Below are 23,259 nucleotides of genomic sequence, written 5' to 3'. Positions count from 1 at the left end.
ATCCTTCAGTACTGTCTTACGTTACACACAGCTTATGCAGGAAAATTACCCTATGGTTAAGTCAGGAATTTTCATCATTCTTGTTTTTAATTACAATAGTGTGTTATACAATAGTATGTTAGCTAAAAACGATAACGTGTTGCGGTTTTCGTCTAGTAGTCTAAGGAGCGTGTTGTGGTAGATTTGTAGTGTATTATTTCATTCTGCTTGAAAATTAATTGTCATTCGAAGCTGTATTGCTCCTCTGCTCGTCTGTTTTTACGTGCGAACTGCAGCTGGCCACGTCACTGCACGCTAGCTGTATCAGCTGACCGGCCAGTGCTGTCCAAGTTAAATGCGCCGGTAAAGCTGTTGTCCTGTATTATCGCGAAGTCGATGTGCGCGTAACGCACAGCCAGAACGTATCCTTATTATCGTACTTGACAGTACTCGAGAAATCTTGGCTGCAGTCCCAAGTGAAACGGAAATCCAATGAGGTTCCAACAAACGCGGAAGAATGCATAGTGCAATGTATACATCAGGTTTATTCTTATGATGAATGGAGCTTGACCCCATCGTCAAGTTTCACTTTTCAGTCTTCATGAAAAGCACTGCTTCACATATTATAAGACAGAGGTTTGATTATCTTTTACAGTCCATGCTGGTCAATGAACTGAACTAACTACAGGTTGTATTTAGTTCATTGATGAGCATGGATTGTAAAAGAAAATCAAACCTCTGACATACAGTATCTAAAACAAGGCTTTTCATCAAGACATATATTTAAAGATTGCAAAGAAGTCAACGCTACCATGTGCCTATGGGCTCACAATAAAATCATTTGCCGGCCGATGTGGTCGAGCGGTGCTAGGCGCTACAGTCTGGAACCGCGCGACCGCTACGGTCGCAGGTTCGAATCCTGCCTCGGGCATGGGTGTGTGCGATGTCCTTAGGTTAGTTAGGTTTGGTTCAAATGGCTCTGAGCACTATGGGACTTAACATCTTAGGTCATCAGTCCCGTAGAACTTAGAACTACTTAAACCTAACTAACCTAAGGACATCACACACATCCATGCCCGAGGCAGGATTCGAACCTGCGACCATAGCAGTCGCGCGGTTCCGGACTGAGCGCCTAGAACCGCGAGACCTTAGTTGGGTTTAAGAGGTTTTAAGTTCTAGGGGACTGATTACCTCAGAAGTGAAGTCCCATAGTGCTCAGAGCCATTTGAACCAAAATCATTTCAAGAATACTTGTGGCTGTCACAGTATTTCCTACAGTGTAATTTACGAAAACAGCTGCGGCGTGCTCTAACCAAAATGCGTAAAATATACAAACATTGTGTAGACTGTGAAAGATCTCTAAGATGTTGCATTTCTCAGTCATAATGGAATTGGTAAGGATGAACGCGAGTTCAAAACTATGGTTGTTATCGGAACCAACACTGATTGCTGGATATTATTCTTTCATTTTGAGAGCAGAGGAACGTATCCAAAGAATGGTTGCTCTCAGATGAACAAGAACGAAAATTACATACAGTAAGACCAAAGCTGTGTGTAATTAGATTGCTGAAACAAGAAATGGGTAGCAAATTATGTTAATGATGTGGCTGAAAAAATCGCGAGTTAACAGAACATGACGAGCACATCCATACTGAGTAAAAGAAACGGTATTTATTTCAAAAACTGAATATCTTATTCAGAAGCTAATATATTTCTATAACCTGTAAGTGTAAACGGGAACCTGTATGTGCAAACGAAAAAACTGTGCAATATTTCAGGACACCCACTGAACCTGCCTTGTAACTAAGGCGAATCGCGTCAGGGTGCACAACATAAATTAAAAAAAAAACTTAATGTACAGCATGCAAAAGGCGTTTTTCTCTTGAACTGCTGTAATTTATTAATTCTGTGTTGTTGATATGTAAAGTGCGAATGTAGTTGGTTCGTATTTGGTTGGGCTAAGCTTCCTGTAAAGAAGTGATGGCGTGGGATGCAGCGGGAGTTGCCGTTGGCCTCAAGCGCGGCTGACCGTCTGGCGAGACGTTTCGAAGCCGGTTGTGGGAGGCGCAGCGATGTTATCAGGACGGCGAGTAGAGTTAGCGGCGTGTAGGTGGAGGGGGAACCGGGTCTGGCTGCACGGAACCCGGCCGGACTGGCGGGAAGGATGAGTCAGTCAAGGTGTGCATTCAACCTGTAACCGTCGTCTCCCGTGTGTAAAAGTGCGAGGCTCGCCGTGTCCCAGTGCACCGCCGGCAACTGCGGGCGGTGTGACCTGTGCTGGCAGAAACGCGTGTTTAGATCTCTATCTGTGGGTGGCGTGCTGGCCATGGGGGCACCGTCACTGGAGGACCTGACGCACCGACGAGAATCTCTGCTATAGGTAAATAATGACGAACGCAGGAAAGATTCCACTCCTGGATAGCGAGCAACTCGTTCCGTGCACTATTGTGACATTTATTTTGCATGAGAAGAGCAACTAGACTGCTAAAGACGCTTCAAATCTGGCGCAGCCCCAGTGGGATATCTGCCCTCTTTTGCCGTTTTCATTAAATGCACTTCTTCGGAAAGATTCCTTCTGTAGAGAGTATACTGTGACTCTCTTCATTAATAAACAAGCCTCTGCTTAAAAGCGCATGCAAAGCGAAGTAATCACGCTTCAGATGGCCGTGACCCAAAAACCTGCACCGTACAGAGCTCTGTATACAAAAATTGACTTTCTTTTGGATTACCTAGAATTCGTAGCTCTTCTTAAAGTATTACATAATTTTTTTTGTATCCGTCTTCCGCAAAAAAAGTTTAAAGGGCCGATGAAATTCAATTCCTCGCCTAGTTTTGCGTATCCGCTGCGTAGGTACGTCTTGAGTGGTAAAAATCATTCTTTGTAATACGATAGTCATAAACAAGTTCTTCTTTTAAAAGTTCGTATTTTCTAACATAATATGTGATATTGAAAGCGGATTATTTTTGGGGAAATTTTTAAATTCACTTTCCTTTGTTATGTATTTAAACTTGTACACCTCCTTCTGAACATTTGATTTCCTGCAGGAAGGTTTGAAAATGAGTTGCTTGACGAAATGAGTGCCGAGTAATCACTCTAATTTTTATTACAACCGCTGCATAAACGAATGAGCGTCAGTAGAATTTTAAACTGAAAATTCAAGTGGGAGAGAGCGAATATGGTCATGTGTTCAGCTGGTAAAAGGTGATTTAAAGTACTGCTCATTTTGACAATATAATGTAATTCTTGCCTAAAACACCCTTGTGAGTTTGCAATCTCACTCACGCTCTAACTAACGGAAGAAGCCCGAGATATATAACAGACGCATTGAAAATTAGAATTTGCTAATTCAGGGATAGAGATAAGATCTTTTTGGCACAAATTGTTTCCGTAGCCCCCATAAGTTATTTCTGACTGTAGTCGCTTGTCCGCAGTTCCTATGTAGTTTAGCAGAAACATTTATGATCCTTTCTCTTGAATGTCGCAGACAATCTGTCATACGTTGCGCAGTAGACACTGTGTGTGACTTTGCTCTTGTCACTAAGGTATCACATTTGTGCCCTTATTCGTCAAGTTTTCCAATCAGCTCTTTTGTGAAGTACTACTTATTTCAAAACTAGCGTATTAACACGTGATTACTTTCACTCTACTACCGCATTGTTTTCGCGGTTCATAACACGAGTAGCCTCTTTATACCAACGTTCTTACTGTAATATCGCCGCCGGCCGCTGTGACCGAGCGGTTCTAGGTGCTTCAGTCCGGAACCACGTGGTTGCTACGGTCGAAGGTTCGAATCCGGCCTCGGGCATGGATGTGTGTGATGTCATTAGGTTAGTTAGGTTTAAGTAATCCTAAGTCGAGGGGACTGATGACCTCAGATGTTAAGTCCCATAGTGCTTAGAGCTATTTCAACATTTTTGTAATATCGCCACCTAAACGCTTCAGATTTAGGTGCCTTTCAAACACTCCATGTTTATCAAGGTTAATATTTCTGAGAATGTAGGAGTCTGATGCATAGATGATCGCAGAGAGCGCAGTGGAGTGGACAATTACAAATATCACGCCGGCCACGTGCAAAGTAGTTTCTAAATACGCCGAGGCTCATTAAAATTAAATGGCATAACGGCCTTAAACCGCGTGTTTCTATAGTGGGAGTTATGGTTAGTGTACGAATGTGAAATCGGTTCACAACACTAAAAGTGCGTTTTGCCGAAGGATGTGCATACAAGCCATCATCATATGTGTAATATTTTGCTCGTTAACTAGCAAAACAAAGTGCCCGCTGTTAACAACAAGCCGGCCGTGGTGACGAGCGGTTCTAGGCGCTTCAGTCCGGAACCGCGCGATTGCTACGGTCGCAGGTTCGAATCCTGCCTCGGACGTGGATGTGTGTGATGTCCTTAGGTTAGTTAGGTTTAAGCAGTTCTACGTTCTAGGGGACTGATGAACTCAGATGTTAAGTCCCATAGTGCTCAGAGCCATTTGAACCTTTTATTTCTTTATTTTTTTTTAACAACAAGCGCGAAATCGAACATGTGAAGCATACGAAACAAGAGGTTCCTCCTCAATATTTGTTATTATCCTTAGGAATTCGTAAGTTTATTCCTTTATTGTTACACAGTTGTTTATAACACTGTTGAGCTTCCTTCCTTTTCCGCCTTGCCAAAAATAAAACTGGAAAACCGTGTCTTTCATGATTCTGTCGAAAAAAAGAACGCACATCGCGACTCGACATCCAGTTACAGCTGTGAGGGAAACACGCATCCCCATGCAGTCGTTGACCTTTGAAAACAGGTAAGGAGGGAAATTGTATCATGATCTGTACAAGTTCGTAAAACTGAATCTCGTTTCTAACATACTCTGTATCTGCCTTTTTCTTTTCCCTCTACTAGATAATGGCGTGTGATCTCGAAGGCTTACCAGCTTCCCTGTCTCCTTCAGAAAATAAGATGAAAATTTTCAGCTATCTCTATCATTGGTTATTTTGTCCCTCGTCATAAAAGACGGAATAACAGCTCCCTCTTTTATTTACTGGGATTACATATTGCTTCACCACGCTAACAATGCCACAAGTACTTTATGCCTACAATGTCAGCTTAATGCAACACGATCATTTCATAGAGTATCATGTTACGAACAAATTGATGGTAGAAGTTTGGCATATTAGATTACGAAATGTTTTCGCTGTTGCATTCTTATTCTGCCACACCATTCACGTGTCTTGTCCAGCGTTGTTATTTGTTTACATATACCTCCCCTCCCTCGGCCTCCCTCGTGGCCACTGTCAAGTCTTAGCGGCTACCTCTTCCAGCGCTGTGTGTGCGTCTTGAGAGTCCGTGATCATTTCAAAAATTACGATTTCTGCTGTACTAATTATCAAACCTATAAATTACAACAAAAATTCTACATAAGTGTCACTGAATTCTTTCAGACAAAAAGCCGAAGAGTTCTTCCACCCTTTAATCTTGTACACTTTGTATTACTTCCAGTGTAGCATTCGTTAAAGGCTACTTATTGTGTCATTCGATCACAAGTAGAGAGTTAATAGTAGATCACCAATAACTTTTGTCTGAGATAGGAAATGAATTAGCCTCTGCATTTATTACGAAACCTCCCGAATCCTGCGTACCTATTAGAGTTTCTCCCCTTCCATTCTGGCATTTTCCAGCTTCATTACACGATTCACACCTGTTTATTTACCGCGAGTATAACGCTTGTTTCTTTGTCCGGACGCCCCCTTCTGAGTTTACGACTTCATCTTATTTTGTGGGCAGGTGTTGTGTTCGTTATTGGTCTCCAAATCGTACAAGCTCAATTCTCGTGTTTTAGTGTTTGAACTACAGGTCTTCTTCCCCGCCACACTCGCTCATGGGTGATTTATGCGATAGTGACCGAAGAGCGGCATTTAAATGTTTCGTGACTGAAGCAGAAGCGACACTAACTTTGTAATTATCAGCTGCCCTCTCCGATCTCAAGAAACAATTCGTTTAGAATAAATTCTTATTAAGTCTGAACAACAATTACCAATTTAGTACGACAACATTGTGGTGGTACCTAAACAAATATTGAATTTTCTACCCATTGGCAAATGTTGTTGTTGTTGTTGTGGTCTTCAGTCCTGACACTGGTTTGATGGCCGGCCGCGGTGGCCGTGCGGTTCTGGGCGCTGCAGTCCGGAACCGTAGGACTGCTACGGTCGCAGGTTCGAATCCTGCCTCGGGCATGGATGTGTGTGATGTCCGTAGGTTAGTTAGGTTTAAGTAGTTCTAAGATCTAGGGGACTGATGACCTAAGATGTTAAGTCCCATAGTGCTCAGAGCCATTTGAACCATTTGAACCAATCTGTTTAGTGTATTCATCTCTTGGTCTCCCTCTACGATTTTTACCCTCCACGCTGCCCTCCAATACTAAATTGGTGATCCCTTGATGCCTCAGAATATGTCCTACCAACCGATCCCTTCTTCTAGTCAAGTTGTGCCACAAACTTCTCTTCTCCCCAATTCTATTCAATACCTCCTCATTAGTTATGTGATCTACCCATCTAATCTTCAGCATTGTTCTGTAGCACCACATTTCGAAAGCTTCTATTCTCTTCTTGTCCAAACCATTTATCGTCCATGTTTCACTTCCATTTTCTCTTCTTCAGAAACGCTTTCCTTGCCATTGCCAGTCTACATTTTATATCCTCTCTACTTCGACCATCATCAGTTATTTTGCTCCCCAAATAGCAAAACTCCTTTACTACTTTAAGTGTCTCATTTCCTAATCTAATTCCCCCAGCATCGCCCGACTTAATTCGACTACATTCCATTATCCTCGTTTTGCTTTTGTTGATGTTCATCTTGTATCCTCCTTTCAAGACACTATCCATTCCGTTCAACTGCTCTTCCAAGTCCTTTGCTGTCTCTGACAGAATTACAATGTCATCGGCGAACCTCAAAGTTTTTATTTCTTCTCCATGGATTTTAATACATACTCCGAATTTTTCTTTTGTTTCCTTCACTGCTTGCTCAATATACAGATTGAATAACATCGGGGAGAGGCTACAACCCTGTCTCGCTCTCTTCCCAACCAATGCTTCCCTTTCATGGCCCTCGACTCTTATAACCTCCATCTGGTTTCCGTACAAATTGTAAATAGCCTTTCGCTCCCTGTATTTTACCGCTGCCACTTTCAGAATTTGAAAGAGAGTATTCCAGCCAATATTGTAAAAAGGTTTCTCTAAGTCTACAAATGCTAGAACCGTAGGTTTGCCTTTCCTTAATCTATCTTCTAAGATAAGTCGTACGGTCAGTATTGCCTGACGTGTTCCAATATTTCTACGGAATCCAAACTGATCTTCCCCGAGGTCGGCCTCTACTAGTTTTTCCATTCGTCTGTAAAGAATTCGCGTTAGTATTTTGCAGCCTTGACTTATTAAACTGATAGTTGGGTAATTTTCACATCTGTCAACCCCTGCTTTCTTCGGAATTGCAATTATATTCTTCATTGCCAAATAAAAGTTAGTATTTAATATTTTAGAAAGATTGTGAAGCACAATTTGTGTTTGTGTGTGTGTGTGTGTGTGTGTGTGTGTGTGTGTGTGTGTGTGTGATAACAAAAAATGCGTTATGTTCGTGAACCAGAGAGAATACTGTGGGAAACCGACTTGAAAATCACTCTCTTTAGTAGGTAAATAGGAACTGCAAATAGCACGATGACTGAAACAAAATCTCAATCCACCATCGACGTCAAGGTCATTAGAAGTGTAACATTCGATCTGTCGTATGGGGAATGACTTCAGATGTATGGACTATGCAAACCGAAAATAATGATGTCTGGACAGGGGATTAGAATCGCGATCACACAGAAACAAGTTACGCGTCGTAATCACTGCACTACCTGTATCATTTCGTCCTCGAAATACAACTGCAGCGCTGGGAACTCGGGGGCCACACTGTACGGCACAGTTATCGGCGCCCGCGGCGAGTTTTTTCGCCGGCGTGGCTGTCGCGACGCTTGCGGCGCGCCCTATGCGGCGGTGCATTGTGAACTGGAAACGCTTTTAGCGGCAGGTGGGTGCTCCCCGAGCAGGAGGTGGCTCGGCCGGCGCTGCGGTTGTCGTGCTTCACAGCCCCCACCTGCCAGCAAGCGGGGCTCCCTCTTCCTATCGGGACATCTGCCCGCCCTCCGCACACTGCCATAAAGCCACAAACTGTCGCTCTCTCGCCGAGCCAGCTCGTCTCACTTTTTTCACACTTACCCGTAGATATTGCACGTCAAAGACTTCGTTTTTATGCTTGGTGTACTTCATTTTGCTGCTGTTGAAAGCTCTTGTTGCCGCCCTTCCGCGTTTGCAAACTGAATTTGGATTTTTAAAACACCATTTTCTGCAACCCAGTGGTTTTCCTTTTTTGATTCTGTACCCAAACATGTTTCGACATTTTAGTTTATTTCTGAAACTGTAATCATTTTAAAGATGGGATCGCCAGTTTTTACACTTTCCGTCGCTGGAGAGCATACGTCATGCTTTTTGTGGGATCTTTATCTCCATTGTTTTTCGCGCTTTGTTTGACTTTACTACCATCTGGTATCGCAAGTTTCCGGTAACATAAGCAAAATTTAAGAAAACTTTACGTCGCCACTTTCACCGAAAAAAAAGAAAATACGATATTTAGGAAAACTTATGTTGACACATTCATCGAGAGAAACACCTGTCGTTGAATGTGGCGTTGTAAGTTTTCCTAAAGCTCGTTCTTGTGCATCTAAACTTGCGATACCAGTGTGAGTCTAATCTAAAAGCCGTAAATTCAACTAAATACCTAGGTATTACAATTACGAACAACTTAAATTGGAAGGAACACATAGAAAATGTTGTGGGGAAGGCAAACCAAAGACTGCGTTTTATTGGCAGGACACTTAGAAAATGTAACAGACCTACTAAGGAGACTGCCTACACTACGCTTGTCAGTCCACTTTTAGAATACTGTTGCGCGGTGTGGGATTCTTACCAGATAGGACTGAGTACATCGAAAAAGTTCAAAGAAAGGCAGTACGTTTTGTATTATCGCGAAATATGGGAGAGAGTGTCACAGAAATGATACAGGATTTGGTATGGACATCATTAAAAGAAAGGCGTTTTTCGTTGCGACGGAATCTTCTCACGAAATTCCAATCACCAACTTTCTCCTCCGAATGCGAAAATATTTTGTTGACACCGACTTACATAGGGAGGAACGATTATCAAGATAAAAAAGGGAAATCAGAGCTCGTACGGAAAGATATAGGTTTTCATTCTTTCCGCGAGCTATACGATAATGGAATAATAGAGAATTGTGAAGGTGCTTCGATGAACCCTCTGCCAGGCACTTAAATGTGATTTGCAGAGTATCCATGTAGATGTAGGTGTAGATGAGTGAAGTGGAAATGGTGTGAACAACAGCATAAGTTAATACAACCTACAATGAAATATGGAAAATTTCTTGCTCTGGCCCTCCACTGCAGAGAGGCTGGTAGGCATCTTCTCTGTGCCATATTGCACCGTCTGTGACGGTGTACACAGCGATTGTGGATGTGGTGCTACCTGGGAAACAAACCTCGTTTCATAGGTGCCCTGATGTCATCGTTCGTATAGTTGTCCATTGACCGGAATGCTATCTTCCGTGCAGAACACGATCACACGGGGGTCTGGTTGACAGTTTGTACGATTATTCGTGAATTAGATACAGGACGGGGAAATCGGGGTTTCTTGCTTCTATTTTGGACACCAATGTAAGTACAAAACATATAAAAACTGGCCTAACCTGTTAAATCGCTTATGTAAAATTTATGCAGTTCCAGAAATACAATTAGACCTCTCAAGATGTTTGGGTACAGAATTTAATAAAAGGAAAAACATTGCATTTTGCACAGGGCGGAATTTAAAAATCCCAAATTCAATGTGACTTCACTTGGGATTTCTAAATGCAGAGTAAGTGATGACAGTGGGATTATGACACCCAACATTCACATTACTAACCAGCGGCCGGCCGCTGTGGCCGAGTAGTTCTAGGCGCTTCAGTCCGGAAACCGCGCTGCTACTACGGTCCCAGGTTCGAATCCTGGCTCGGGCATGGATGTTTGTGGTGTTCTTAGTTAGGTTTAAGTAGTTCTCAGTCTAGGGGACTGATGACGTCAGAAGTTAAATCCCATAATGCTTAGAGCCATTTGAACTATCCAGCGTAATTTACAGTAAGGATGGGTCTGTATTTGCCTTGAAACGAAGTGCGTGCTTGACACCATTTGCTAGATTAATATGTCATTTTTGTATAAGATGTTAATTCAGTTATATGCCCGATGCTTTTATGTAACGTCAACGTATCCAATATTTCAGTAACGGTTCTGGATACCTTTAGACAAGATTTTGACCAGAAATGTACCGCACAGCGCAACTTGATCACTTTGAAATATGATGGTTCTCGATACATTATTTTACATCGTTTTCGTTTCTAACATTCGTACTACACTACGCCTCTAGGGCTTTCGTCCAACACCTATTGCCTATTACGGATTCGAATCGTGAACGCAGAAAAAAACTATCACAGACAGTATTTGACTAGCAAGAAGAGGAGAGGCGCTAGAGTTTAATTCCTAATCACCAGTCTTCGCAGCGATCTAGTTAATTAGTTTCGAAGCCTGTCCTCAGCGTCAGATGGGAACGTTAAGCCTGGTGGTCCACTCGGTACTATTCGAGAGGAATAAGCTCTCTGTCCGTCCCAGGTGTCACCCTCTTCCTTCTCACACTGTCATACAACACAAACATGACACTTCAGAATACACGCTCCCATCAGAGTCCAGTAAGTACACTCAACAGATGAACTTTAGCGCCGACAGGTGCTATATGATGTGGCCTAGACTGGCGTCAAGCATGCCATAGGTCTGGCTACCATTAATAACGCGAATGAGTCCTATGAGGTTACTGATACTGCGAAGTTACATAGGTTTTAGAAAGGACAGATTCCGACATGAAGCATATTTCACAATCACAGCGTACTGAAACGAGTAAACAAGACGAAAATGTAATCCAGGATACACAGAGGCAGTATGCTATAAAAATCCTACTGGTAACACAATAAAAAATTATAAAAAGCCGTTGGCGCACATTCAGGATATTCCCATAACAATTCATATTAATGAATATGTATCTAAATTAAAATGTTCTTTTGTATGTCCTTGTAGAACTGTTTCAAATGGTTCAAATGGCTCTAAGCACTATGGGACTTAACATCTGAGGTCATCAGTCCCGTAGACTTAGAAACTAATTAAACCTAGCTAACCTAAGGACATCACACACATCCATGCCCGAGGCACGATTCGAACCTACGACCGTAGCAGGCGCGCGGTTCCGGACTGAAGCGCCTAGAACCGCTCGGTCACAGCGGACGGCGAAAACTGTTTCTAAAGCTGCGTCTAGATAATTGAATATTTGTGCAGGTATATAAGTACCATCTAGACAGAACATGAGAACAACAACCAGATTAGGGTATTAAAAAATGGTTCAAATGGCTCTGAGCACTATGAGACTTAACTTCTAAGGTCATCAGCCCCCTAGAACTTAGAACTACTTAAACCTAACTAACCTAAGGACATCACACACGTCCATGCCCGAGGCAGGATTCGAACCTGCGACCGTAGCGGTCGCGCGGTTCCAGACTGTATTAGGGTATTACAGCCATACGTCTAGATACACCAGTATTCAGTCACATATACATAGGAGGAACACAGAGGAGGCAGTACAATTGAAGAAAATGAACGGTAAAGTCCCGTCAACATCGCATTCACTACAGACGAAACACAGGCTCGGATTACGAAAGGACGGGGAAGGAAAGCGACCGTCCCTTTTCAAAGAACCACCTTGTGAGATGTCTGGAGCGAAATCACGAAAAATCTAAAACTGGATGGTGAGACGGCGATCTGAACCGTCGACCTCCCAAATGCGTGTCCAGAGAGTTAACCACTGCACCACCTCTCTCGGTTTCAGTTGAGGAAGAATGGAAAGCTCTAAAAGTGTTAATCAAAGAAGTTGAGTCCACTAATATAATTATTACTATAAATAACGGCGTCACAGCGTACAGTTGGAAGTACACGAAAGCCTCAGTAAATATAGGTTCGCATAAGGACCGTTTTCGAGATAACTGCGAGTTTGCGGTTACCAGCCACCACTAACATGATTCTGTGTAAACGTTATCCGAGTTATGAAAAGGTAACAATACTGTAAAACATTAAGAAAAGTTGTTAGAGACACTTTGGTAGAAGTGCAGGTCTTTTGTATGTGCACGAGAATAGTTACATGACTGCAGTCGCAGTTAAAGGAGGTGTTCAAAGTGTCGTCCTTTCAGCCAGATTGAGACCTGTACCAGTCGTAGCAATGAGTTTCGAATCCTTTCGAACAATCCTGGACCATTTCAAAATTCTTGACAAATATTGAAAAGTCTCTGCTCCAATTCTTTAAGCGTGTTAACAGCAGCGACGTACACTACAACTTTAAGGTGGCCCCAAACTCAGAAATCTATGGGGTTCAGTTCAGGTGATCTTGGAGGTACCGGTCCTCGTCCAAACCATCTTTGGACATATCGGCACATTAAGTGTCTCGCCGTAGCAGCAATATGTGGTGGTGGTCCATCATACACATACCACATCCTCTGGTGTTACTCTGAGTGAACGTCCTAAGCAATCCTGCAAGATGATGCCGCAGAACTAGAAGGTAACTCCATCCATTGAGTTTGTTTGGTAACATGTATGACCCAATAAGACGATCACCTTGTACCCCCAACCACACATTCATTGAGAAACGTTGCTAATGTGGAGACTCATACACAGCTGTGGACTGGAGCCTAGATGATTCCAAACGTGAGAATAAAACACATCATCACGAGTGATCCGTGATTCGTCTGTAAATAAAATGTTATTATCAAAGTAGAGTTGCCAACAACTGGTTGTTGCATCCCTTGACAGAACATTAGTCTACGACCATCGTCCACCTCACTTAGATACTGAACTCGTTGGAAGTGGTAGGGGTACATTGCATTGTGATGCTGTATTCTCCAAAGACTACTGTGGCTCATTCAAGAATTTGTGTGGCAAGTCTCGTTGCCGAGATTGCTGGAAGGTGTTGGACTGTTTCCGGCACCACATCTTGAAGCACACGTGTAATTCATACAGGCCTACCCGCTCACGCAGCGTATGCAAAGTTCCCAGTTTCTCGGAGGCGTTGATGTTCCACTGTAACGTTCAACTCGGGTTGTCTTCGGGAATACCACAGACTGGAATACACAGAATCACATCAGTAGTAGCTGGTAATCACAAAGTCGCAATTACGGAGGCTTTGTTGCTTCCAGTATCGTGTAATTTCAACGGTGTGAGATTACGCCGTTAATTATGATACACCCTGTATAGGTAAAGCGACTGCGAATAAATTAGAAGTACTTTAGCTGATAGAAAAAGGAAGGAAATACAAAAATGTACAAGTAAAGGAAGGATTGCAGCAATATAAGTAACTTGACAATTAAAAGAATGGGACGTGCACGGAACCTAAATTGCAGTGACAGCAGAGTCAATGCGAAAAAAATTGAAAAAGAATTGGGTGTCGGAAAGACAGATTCAGTACACAGAAAAGACTAAATAACTTTTCGTGTATCTGAAAGCAAATGCATCACATTATGAGTGTAAAAAGAAATGCCAGTATCAAGGAGAGAATCGTTAAGCGGAAAGAGTACTTTGACGGCCTATACAGAGGGCAGAAACTGCTAACGTGACTGAAGAAGAAATGGGGGTCGATTTGGACAACATGGGGATTCCAGTATTAGGCTCAGAACTCTGGAAGCCTTCCCGTGACGATCAAACAAGGGGAAGAGATCATAACATGACTTCGGAATTTCTAAAAATCATTGGGAGAAAGAACAACCCATTAATTATTCAACATTATTGAGTCAATGGAACTGGAACTTACCATCGGCTTTCCGGAAGAACATCATCCACACAATCCGAAAAGTAACAAGTGCAGATAAATGGTGACAACTATCGTCCAATCACCTTGTCTGCTCACGCACCGAAGTTGCTGAGCCGGCCGATGTGACCGAGCGCTTCTAGGCGCTTCAGTCTGGAACCGCGCGACCGCTACGGTCGCAGGTTCGAATCCTGCCTGGGGCATGGATGTGTGTGATGTCCTTAGGTTAGTTAGGTTTAAGTAGTTCTAAGTTCTAAGGGACTGATGACCTCAGATGTTAAGTCCCATAGTGCTCAGAGCCATTTGAACCATTTTTGAAGTTGCTGACCAGAACAATATACAAAATATATGCACGAAAATTGAGGATCTGTTATGTGAAGGTTAACTTTGCTTGAGGAGAGATAGACGCACTGGAGTGTAAGTTCTTACGTTACACTTAATAGGAGCAAAACTTAAGAAAAGCAAGACACTTTCGTAGGATTTGTTGACCTAGGACAAGCGCTCGACGATGTAAAGATGTTTGATATCCTCAGAAAAGTAGGTATCCGCTGTAAGGAAAGTTGGGCATGCGTGTACAGAAAGCATAAGGTAGAACCAAGAGCGACTTGCTCAGTTTAAAAAGAGTTTAAGGCGTAACTGTAGTCTTCCATCTCAACTCTTCAATCTGTGTGTTGAAGAGGCAATGATCGGAGTAAAAGAAAGTAACAGATGTGGGATTAAAATTCGGGATGAAAGGATATCAATAATAAGATTTGCTGATAACATTGCCGTTCTGTTCGAGAGTGAACAGCAGGATTTGGCGAACGGGATGACTGGACTGCTTACTTCTGAACTATAAACTAACTAAAAACTGTAAACTAACGAAATAAAGAAAAGTGAGGGTATTGAACAGTAGAAATGAGATTAGCAACTAACTTAGCATCAAAATCGGTGACTGCATGCATAGTAGACGAGGTGAAAGAATGGTGCTAACTCGGAAGCAAAATGTATCATGACAGCCAAAGCAAAGAGGACATAAAAAGTAGACTAGCACAGCCAAAAATACGTTCGTTGCTAATAGAAATGTACAAATATCTCATGCAGCACTAATTTAGGAAAGAAGCTTCTGAGAATGCACATCTAAAGCACAGTAGTGAATGGATGTGAATGCTCCACTGTGGGTAAACCTGATAAGAGAATCAAAGCGTCGGTGATGTGCTATTACAGAGGGACGCTGAAAATTTAGTGGTGTGGGAAGAAAAGGAAAGAGGAGATCCTTGGAAGATTTCGTGTGGAAAGAAATGCGTGGAAAGCACTAACTGGAAGAAGTGGCATAGCGATCGCACATGTTTAAAGACATTAGGGAATAGCTTGCATGGCGCTAGAGTAGGGAAGGCCAAGAATTCTGCAAGCTACCACACCATGGCTGCGCCACAATGAATTCTTCATAATTCGCATTTCCTTTAGCGCCAGTGAACGTAGTGAAATGGACGGTGTTTTCTGCCAGAATTTTTTTCCTTCCACAATAAAATGTAAATGTCGTGTGACTAGGGCCTCCCGTCGGGTAGACCGTTCGCCGGGTGCAAGTCTTTCGATTTGACGGCACTTCGGCGACTTGTGCGTCGATGGGGATGAAATGATGATGATTAGGACAACACAACACCCAGTCCCTGAGGGGAGAAAATCTTCGACCCAGCCGGGAATCGAACCTGGGCCCTTAGGATTAACATTCTGTCGCGCTGACCACTTTTTTTCCTTTCTTTTTAATCTCATTTTGTTCGTTGAATTTGTTCGTGGCGGACGTCCGATGAAACCCACTTAGGTTAACCGTTGATCCGTTCAATTTTTTTTATTACAGAGGCTAGTTAACCCTCTGACCGAACACGGTGAGCTACCGTGCCGGCTAGCACTCAGCTACCGAGGGTGGACTCCTTCCACAATGCGGTTTTCTCTTTAAATGCATCCCCATCAAATCAGAAACATGTTGTTTCTCACCTTGCAACGTCTTACTGAGGGCAGTGTGCAGTCAAGTCCAGTTAAAAGTGTGGTTTGCAATCCATTCCGAATGTTACTATTTTCCTTTCTACTCCGCTTTTTCCTTGATAAATTGAACAATAGCAGGTATTAAATCAAAATCGTTCGGTACATGCCGCTTGATTTAACCGGTTGCAGTAGTATATAATGTTATATAAAAGAACTGTTGCAACTGACTGTGTAGTAATGGATGTGACTTCAGAAAATTTGTCATTTGTACTGCCAATTTCATCATGTGCTACATGCATCCAAATTTAGCACAAAATGCTTCTTGATGTGCAGAACAATGAGTTCCATACAAATTGTCTGTCGATAGTAATTTTTTGCTCATGCATTGTCAACAGAATCTTTTTATTCTTTGTGAATGGTGTTGTAAAGACGTTCCATACCAAATTTGCGGTAACAGTTGATTATGTGACTGCATAATAGATACTGAAAATTCTCATCCTTCTCTTATGTGATTCCCATTCGTTTCTAAAGCTCGTGACGATAGATCGCAAGACTGCCCTTTTGTGGAAACGGGACTGCGAACATCCTTTATATCGCAAAGAGAGGGATAACCAGCGCTGAAATCATGATTCTATTGAACTGAAGAAAGTCGTGTCACGAAACAATTCCGCACCGCACTGCTGAATGAAATGATGCGCTGTACTTGGTTCTTACGAGAATGACCGAGCAAAGCCGAGACCTTCCGAATAGTGCCTAGGCAGACCGAGCCTCTGTCTGCCCGCGTGCTGCATATTGTGCACGCGTACGGAAGTGCACGCCGTGGTCGACCCGGCAGAGGGATCAGTTGTGAGCAGAAATTGTAGCGAAAGACAATAATTCGAATACATATTGGGTCGTATGAATAAAAAACAGAAGATTCTCAAGGCGAAAAATATTCTCTGAGAAAGTCCTCAATTTTGTATGAATAAAAAATTCGAAGCATCTTCTTTGACGAGGGTGTTCTTTCTCACTAGCTCGTCTTCTCCTTAAGAAGGTTCTCGGAGTGTGTCGTCTGCCGCGTCCGGCACAGAACACATGCATAATGTTAAGCACCCCTAGATGGTGGATTAATATTGCACAATTTTACCTCCCCAAGTTCGATATTACTGAACGTCTAGGGTTGATCATACAATGTAGGCTTTCACGGCCAGCGTTGTCTTCAGTTGAAACTTCCGGGCTGAGAGGTGGTGGTCGATGTATAAAATTTCTACCTGACGTTTCTTCTCCATCTGCGGGAGACATATTCTGAGGTGATCCGGCTACTGCCATTGAGCCTCAGTGGCAGTAGCCGGATGACCTCAGAAGATGTCTCCCGCAGATGGAGACGAAACGTCAGGTAGAAATTTTATGCATCGACCACGACCTCTCAGCCCGTAAGTTTCAACTGAAATCTAGGGTTGAGTTTGGGAGGTTGCGCGGAACATCTAAAGCTTTTGAAATATCTTGCGTTGGGCATAATATTGTGCGGTATGTGGACAGTATCACAATATCCTTGACAATATTTCTTCTGTTACCCAAGGATTTTTACTCGCCCTCGTCTTTTTACCTACTTGATCCTCTGCTGCCTTCACTATTTCATTCCTCAAAGCTACCCATTCTTCTTCTATTGTAGTTCTTTCCCCCATTCCTGTCGATTGTTCCCTGATGCTCTCCCTGAAACTCTGTACAACCACTGGTTCTTTCAGTTTATCCAGGTCCCATCTCCTTAAATTCCCACCTTTTTGCAGAGATACTGAATTTAATTGATGAAAGGAGAAAATACAATAATGCAGCAAGTGAAGCAGTCAAAAAGGAATACAAACGTCTCAAAAATGAGATCGACAGGAAGTGCAAAATGACTAAGCAGGGATGGCTAGAGGACAAATGCAAGGATGTAGAGGCTTATCTCATGAGGGGTAAGATAGGTACTGCCTACAGGAAAATTAATGAGGCCTTTGGAGAAAAGAGAACCACTTGCATGAATATCAAGAGTTCTAAGCAAAGAAGGGAAAGCAGAAATGTGGAAGGAGCATATAGAGGGTCTATACAGGGGCGATGTACTTGAGGACAATATTATGGAAATGGAAGAGGATGTAGACGAAGATGAAATGGGAGATATGATACTGCGTGAAGAGTTTGACAGAGCACTGAAAGACCTAAGTCGAAACAAGGCCCCGGGAGTAGACAACATTCCATTAGAACTACTGACAGCCTTGGGAGAGCAAGTCCTGACAAAACTCTACCATCTGGTGAGCAAGATGTATGAGACAGGCGAAATTCCCTGAGACTTCAAGAAGAATATAATAATTCCAATCCCAAAGAAAGCAGGTGTTGACAGACGTAAAAATTACCGAACTATCAGTTTAATAAGTCACAGCTGCAAAATACTAAAGCGAATTCTTTACAGACGAATGGAAAAACTAGCTGAAACCGACCTCGGGGAAGATCAGTTTGGATTCCGTAGAAATGTTGGAACACGTGAGGCCATACTAACCTTACGACTTATCTTAGAAGAAAGATTAAGAAAAGGCAAACCTACGTTTGTAGCATTTGTAGACTTAGAGAAAGCTTTTGACAATGTTGACTGGAATAGTCTCTTTCAAATTCTGAAGGTGGCAGGGGTAAAATACAGGGAGCGAAAGGCTATTTAGAATTTGTACAGAAAGCAGATGGCAGTTATAAGAGTCGAGGGGCATGAAAGGGAAGCAGTGGTTGGGAAAGGAGTGAGACAGGGTTGTAGCCTCTCCCCGATGTTATTCAATCTGTATATTGAGCAAGCAGTAAACGAAACGAAAGAAAAGTTCGGAGTAGGTATTAAAATTCATGGAGAAGAAATAAAAACTTTGAGGTTTGTCGATGACATTGTAATTCTATCAGAGACAGCAAAGGACTTGGAAGAGCAGTTGAACGGAATGAACAGTGTCTTGAAAGGAGGGTATAAGATGAACATCAACAAAAGCAAAACAAGGATAATGGAATGTAGTCGAATTAAGTCGGGTGATGCCGCGGGAATTAGATTTGGAAATGAGACCCTTAAAGTAGAAAAGGAGTTTTGCTGTTTGGGGAGCAAAATAACTGATAATGGTCGAAGTAGAGAGGATATAAAATGTAGACTGGCAATGGCAAGGAAAGCGTTTCTGAAGAAGAGAAATTTGTTAACATCGAGTATTGATTTAAGTGTCAGGAAGTCGTTTCTGAAAGTATTTGTATGGAGTGTAACCATATATGGAAGTGGAACATGGACGATAAATAGTTTAGAAAAGAAGTGAATAGAAGCTTTCGAAATGTGGTGCTATAAAACAATGCTGAAGATTAGATGGGTAGATCACATAACTAATGAGGAGGTATTGAATAGGATTGGGGAGAAGAGGAATTTGTGGCACAACTTGACTAGAAGAAGGGATCGGTTGGTAGGACATGTTCTGAGGCATCAAGGGATCACCAATTTAGTACTGGAGGGCAGCGTGGAGGGTAAAAATCGTAGAGGGAGACTAAGAGATGAATACACCAAGCAGATTCAGAAGGATGTAGGCTGCAGTAGGTACTGGGAGATGAAGAAGCTTGTACAGGATAGAGTAGCATAGAGAGCTGCATCAAACCAGTCTCAGGACTGAAGACAACAACAACAGTTGTAAAACAATGCGTTGGGCTATAGATAGAGAGATGCTGAATGAAACGCGTTTGGCTGTCAAGAGAGCCTTGTGTGATGCCTTCAATGACTACCGTAGCAGAATATTGTCAAATGACATTTCACAAGATGCAAATAAATGCTGGTCGTATGTAAAGGCTGTTAGTGGCACAAAAGTTAGTGTCCAATCCCGAGCAAATGAGACACGAACTGAAATTGAGGGTAGCAAAGCAAAAGCTGAAATGTTGAACTCTGTTTTAAAATGTTCCCTTACAAAGGAAAACCCCTGAATTCATTAAAGCTGAACAAAGCTCCAGGCCTCGATGGAATACCTGTTAGATTCTATACTGAATTCACGGATGAGTTAGCTCCTCTTCTCACTATAATCTATCGTCGATCCCTCGAACAAAAAACGGTGCCCTGTTTTTGGAAGAAGGCACATGTCGCACCCGTCTGTAAACAGTGATCCACAAAAGTATCGTCCAATATCCTTGACATCGATTTGTTGTAGAATCTTAGAACATATTCTGAGCTCAAACATTATGAAGTATTTTGAACAGAATGACCTCCTCAGTGCCAACCAGCATAGTCTTCGCCGGCCGCGGTGGCCGAGCGGTTCTAGGCGCTTCAGTCCGGAACCGCGCGACTGCTACGGTCGCAGGTTCGAATCCTGCCTCGGGCATGGATGTGTGGGATGTCCTTAGGTTAGTTAGGTTTAAGTAGTTCCAAGTTCTACGGGACTGATGACCTCAGATGTTACGTCCCATAGTGCTCACAGCCAGCATAGTCTTCGAAAACATCGATCATGTGAAACCCAACTCGCACTTTTCTCACATGGCATACTGAATGCCTTGGACCAAGGCAACCATGTATATGCAGTGTTCCTTGATTTTTGAAAAGCATTTGACTATGCTGATTGTCAAAAATACGATCATTTGGGGTATCAAGCGAAATTTGTGACTGGATGGAGTACTTTTTGGTAGAGAGGAGACAGCATTGATACCTTGAATAGTCATTGTTAGAAGTAACTTTGGGTGTGCCCCAGGGAAGTGTGTTGGGACCCTTGCTGTTCATGTTGTATATTAATGACCTTGCAGACAATAGTAAAATCAGGCTTTTTGCAGATGATGCAGTTATCTGTAATGAAGTATTATTTGAGAGAAGCTGCATAAGCATTCAGTCAGATCTTGATAATATTTCAACATGGTGCAGAGATTGGCAATTTGCTCTAAATGTACAGAAATGTAAAACTGTGCACTTCACAAAACGAAAAAACGTAGTATCCTATGGCTATGCGTCACTGTTGGAGTCGGCCAAGTCACACAAATAAATTTCAGGTATATGGAGTGGAATGATCACATACATAGGTTCAGTTGTGGGTAGAGCAGGTGGTAACCTTCGGTTTATTGGTAGAACACTGGGGAAGTGTAATAAGTCTACTAAAGAGATTGCTTACAAATCACTCCTGCGACCCATCCTAGAATATTGCTCCAGTGTGTGGGACCCGTACCAGATAGAACTAACAGGGTATATTGAACGTATTCAGAGAAGGGCAGCGCGAATGGTCACCGGTTTGTTTAATCACTGGAGGACTGTCACAGAGATACTATAGGAACTGAAATGGCAGACTCTTGAAGACAGACGTAAACTGTCCCGAGAGAGCCTACTGACCAAGTTTCAAGAACCAGCTTTAAACGATTACTCTAGGGATATACTACAACCCCTTACGTATCACTCACACAGAAACGTGAGGATAAGATTAGAATAACTACTGCATGCACAGAGGCATTCAAACAATCATTGTTACCGCGCTTCATACGTGAATGGAACAGGAAGAAACTCTAACAACTGGTACAATAGGTCGTACGTAGCCTCTGCCATGTGACTCACGGTGGTTTGCAGAGTATAGATGTAGATGTAGACCTAGGAGCTGAAACTCTGAAACTAATGCTTGTTTGCATACTGGTAATGCTTCCTGTCAGTTACATTTTCAGCTTTCAGATCGTATGCACAACATTTTTAATGTTCACGTTTGCAAAAAACTTACCTACGTGTTCTTTGCTAGTTCATAAATGTGTGCAGCTAGGAAGAAGTAAGGCATGCTATCGTGTCTTGTACATGTCATCAAAGTGAACGATTATTAAAGTATCGACGGAACAGAACTTCATACAGGTATACCTCCATGCGGATTAGAGGTATTGCTTTACTAGATTGTCAATGCATTACTTTCACTGTAGTTTACATAATATCTTCTCACTATGAAATCTAACCTATGATGCGTCATTTCAGTGTGTGATCAGTAACAGCTATGTACAGGGTAAGAAAACGGTGTAATTTTTAAAACGTATTCCAGCATTGTGCAATACTAAAAATGTTATTAAATGAATGTTGTCAAACGCTGAGATCCCGTAAAATGGATATTTTGCTTTAAAAAGGATACAGGTCATTTTTTTTTTTTTAGTAATGATAGCCTAACCACCTGTGTAACATATAGGCGTATCCCTCCAGCAGTAGCCTATTTGCTTCTTTTCTCGGAATATTTCTCCCCAATAACTCCGTCAGATTTTCAGGAATAACCAAATATATCTGTACGTCTATTTTAATCACCCGCTTCATTTCACTTTTGAATTTCATTTTGAGGTTTCCAAAGTATGTAAGTCCATATCATAGCTTGTGACATACCAGTAGTTAGTTAATTTCATGCTCCATACTGTACATCATTTGCACGATAAATTGTAATGATGTAGAACAAGTCGTCTTATATTAACATCAATTTGTTTTTGTAAATATGCCTACGTGCTGATTATTTATTAGTTTTTTTGTTTTATAATCAAAGATAGATAGATGTTAGTCAGTAATTCCTACCTGTCACCATTTACATATTACAATAATAGATAGTCTTCTGCGGAATAGGAGGAGTTCTCAAAGAGAAATGTTTTCAGTTTATTTTCAAATTTTACTTTGCTGTCTGTTCAGGCATTGTATTCCTCTGGGTAAATGATCAAAACTTTTGGTTGCAGCATTGTGAACCCCTGTTTGCGCAACAGACAAGTTTAATGTGGCGTAATGAATATAATTTTTTTTCTTCTGGTAATTATGTGCATCATTGCTCCTGTTGAAACGCAGTGGATTATTCACAACAAACTTCATGAGGAAACAACTATTCCGCGAAGCAGATGGATTGCTACCCACAGTCCGATCAGTAGGCAAGCACCACGAAAAGAGTGTTCACGTAAGTTTTTGGTCAAAGCCTTCTTCAGAAAGAAAGGAAAGCGCACTCACACGTTCATACAGTCATGGACACTAAACTCACGTACACCCCGTTTACATGCAGCTCCCAAAACCGGATTTCGTAAACCGATTTCCCAAACCGCTTCTGGGTGGTCGTGTAAAGATTTCAAAATCGGTTCTAGAAGTCCTCTACTGGTTGCCTCTTTTCCAATTTCGCAATCGATTTTCGCCCCCTTGTAAACGTAACCGGCTTTGAAACGTGCTTGGGTTGTCAAGTTACGTCTTGTTTTCAGAATATTCGGTTAATATGAAGTTGTTGTGCAGTGAAGCAGAAGCACAAATATTGGGCTGAGCACGAAGCTGTCTACCTGTAATACAGTATTTAAATGAAGAGTAATAATTATTGTGTTGGCAATCAGAAACTGGTTCAGCTGTTTTCCAGACGTCATATTTAACTGGGCTAGCAAATCCGCTTCAGAT

The 23,259-nt window shown here is 42.2% G+C and overlaps 1 protein-coding gene across 1 annotated transcript in view; it reads left to right on the top strand.

The window, feature by feature from the left end:
• Positions 1-2,182: 2,182 nt before the first annotated feature.
• Positions 2,183-23,259, top strand: part of LOC126255514 (tyrosine-protein phosphatase non-receptor type 13-like) — a 245,893-nt gene continuing 224,816 nt past the window's right edge. Inside the window, exon 1 of the mRNA XM_049955401.1 lies at positions 2,183-2,359. The gene's annotated coding sequence lies outside the window, so the exon portion shown is untranslated. The remainder of the gene's footprint in view (positions 2,360-23,259) is intronic.

This window comes from Schistocerca nitens, chromosome 1 (genome assembly GCF_023898315.1).
Source record: "Schistocerca nitens isolate TAMUIC-IGC-003100 chromosome 1, iqSchNite1.1, whole genome shotgun sequence".
Lineage (NCBI taxonomy): Eukaryota > Metazoa > Arthropoda > Insecta > Orthoptera > Acrididae > Schistocerca > Schistocerca nitens.
The sequence above is the reverse complement of the archived record's forward strand: the minus strand, read 5'-3'. Positions and strand labels throughout refer to the sequence as shown.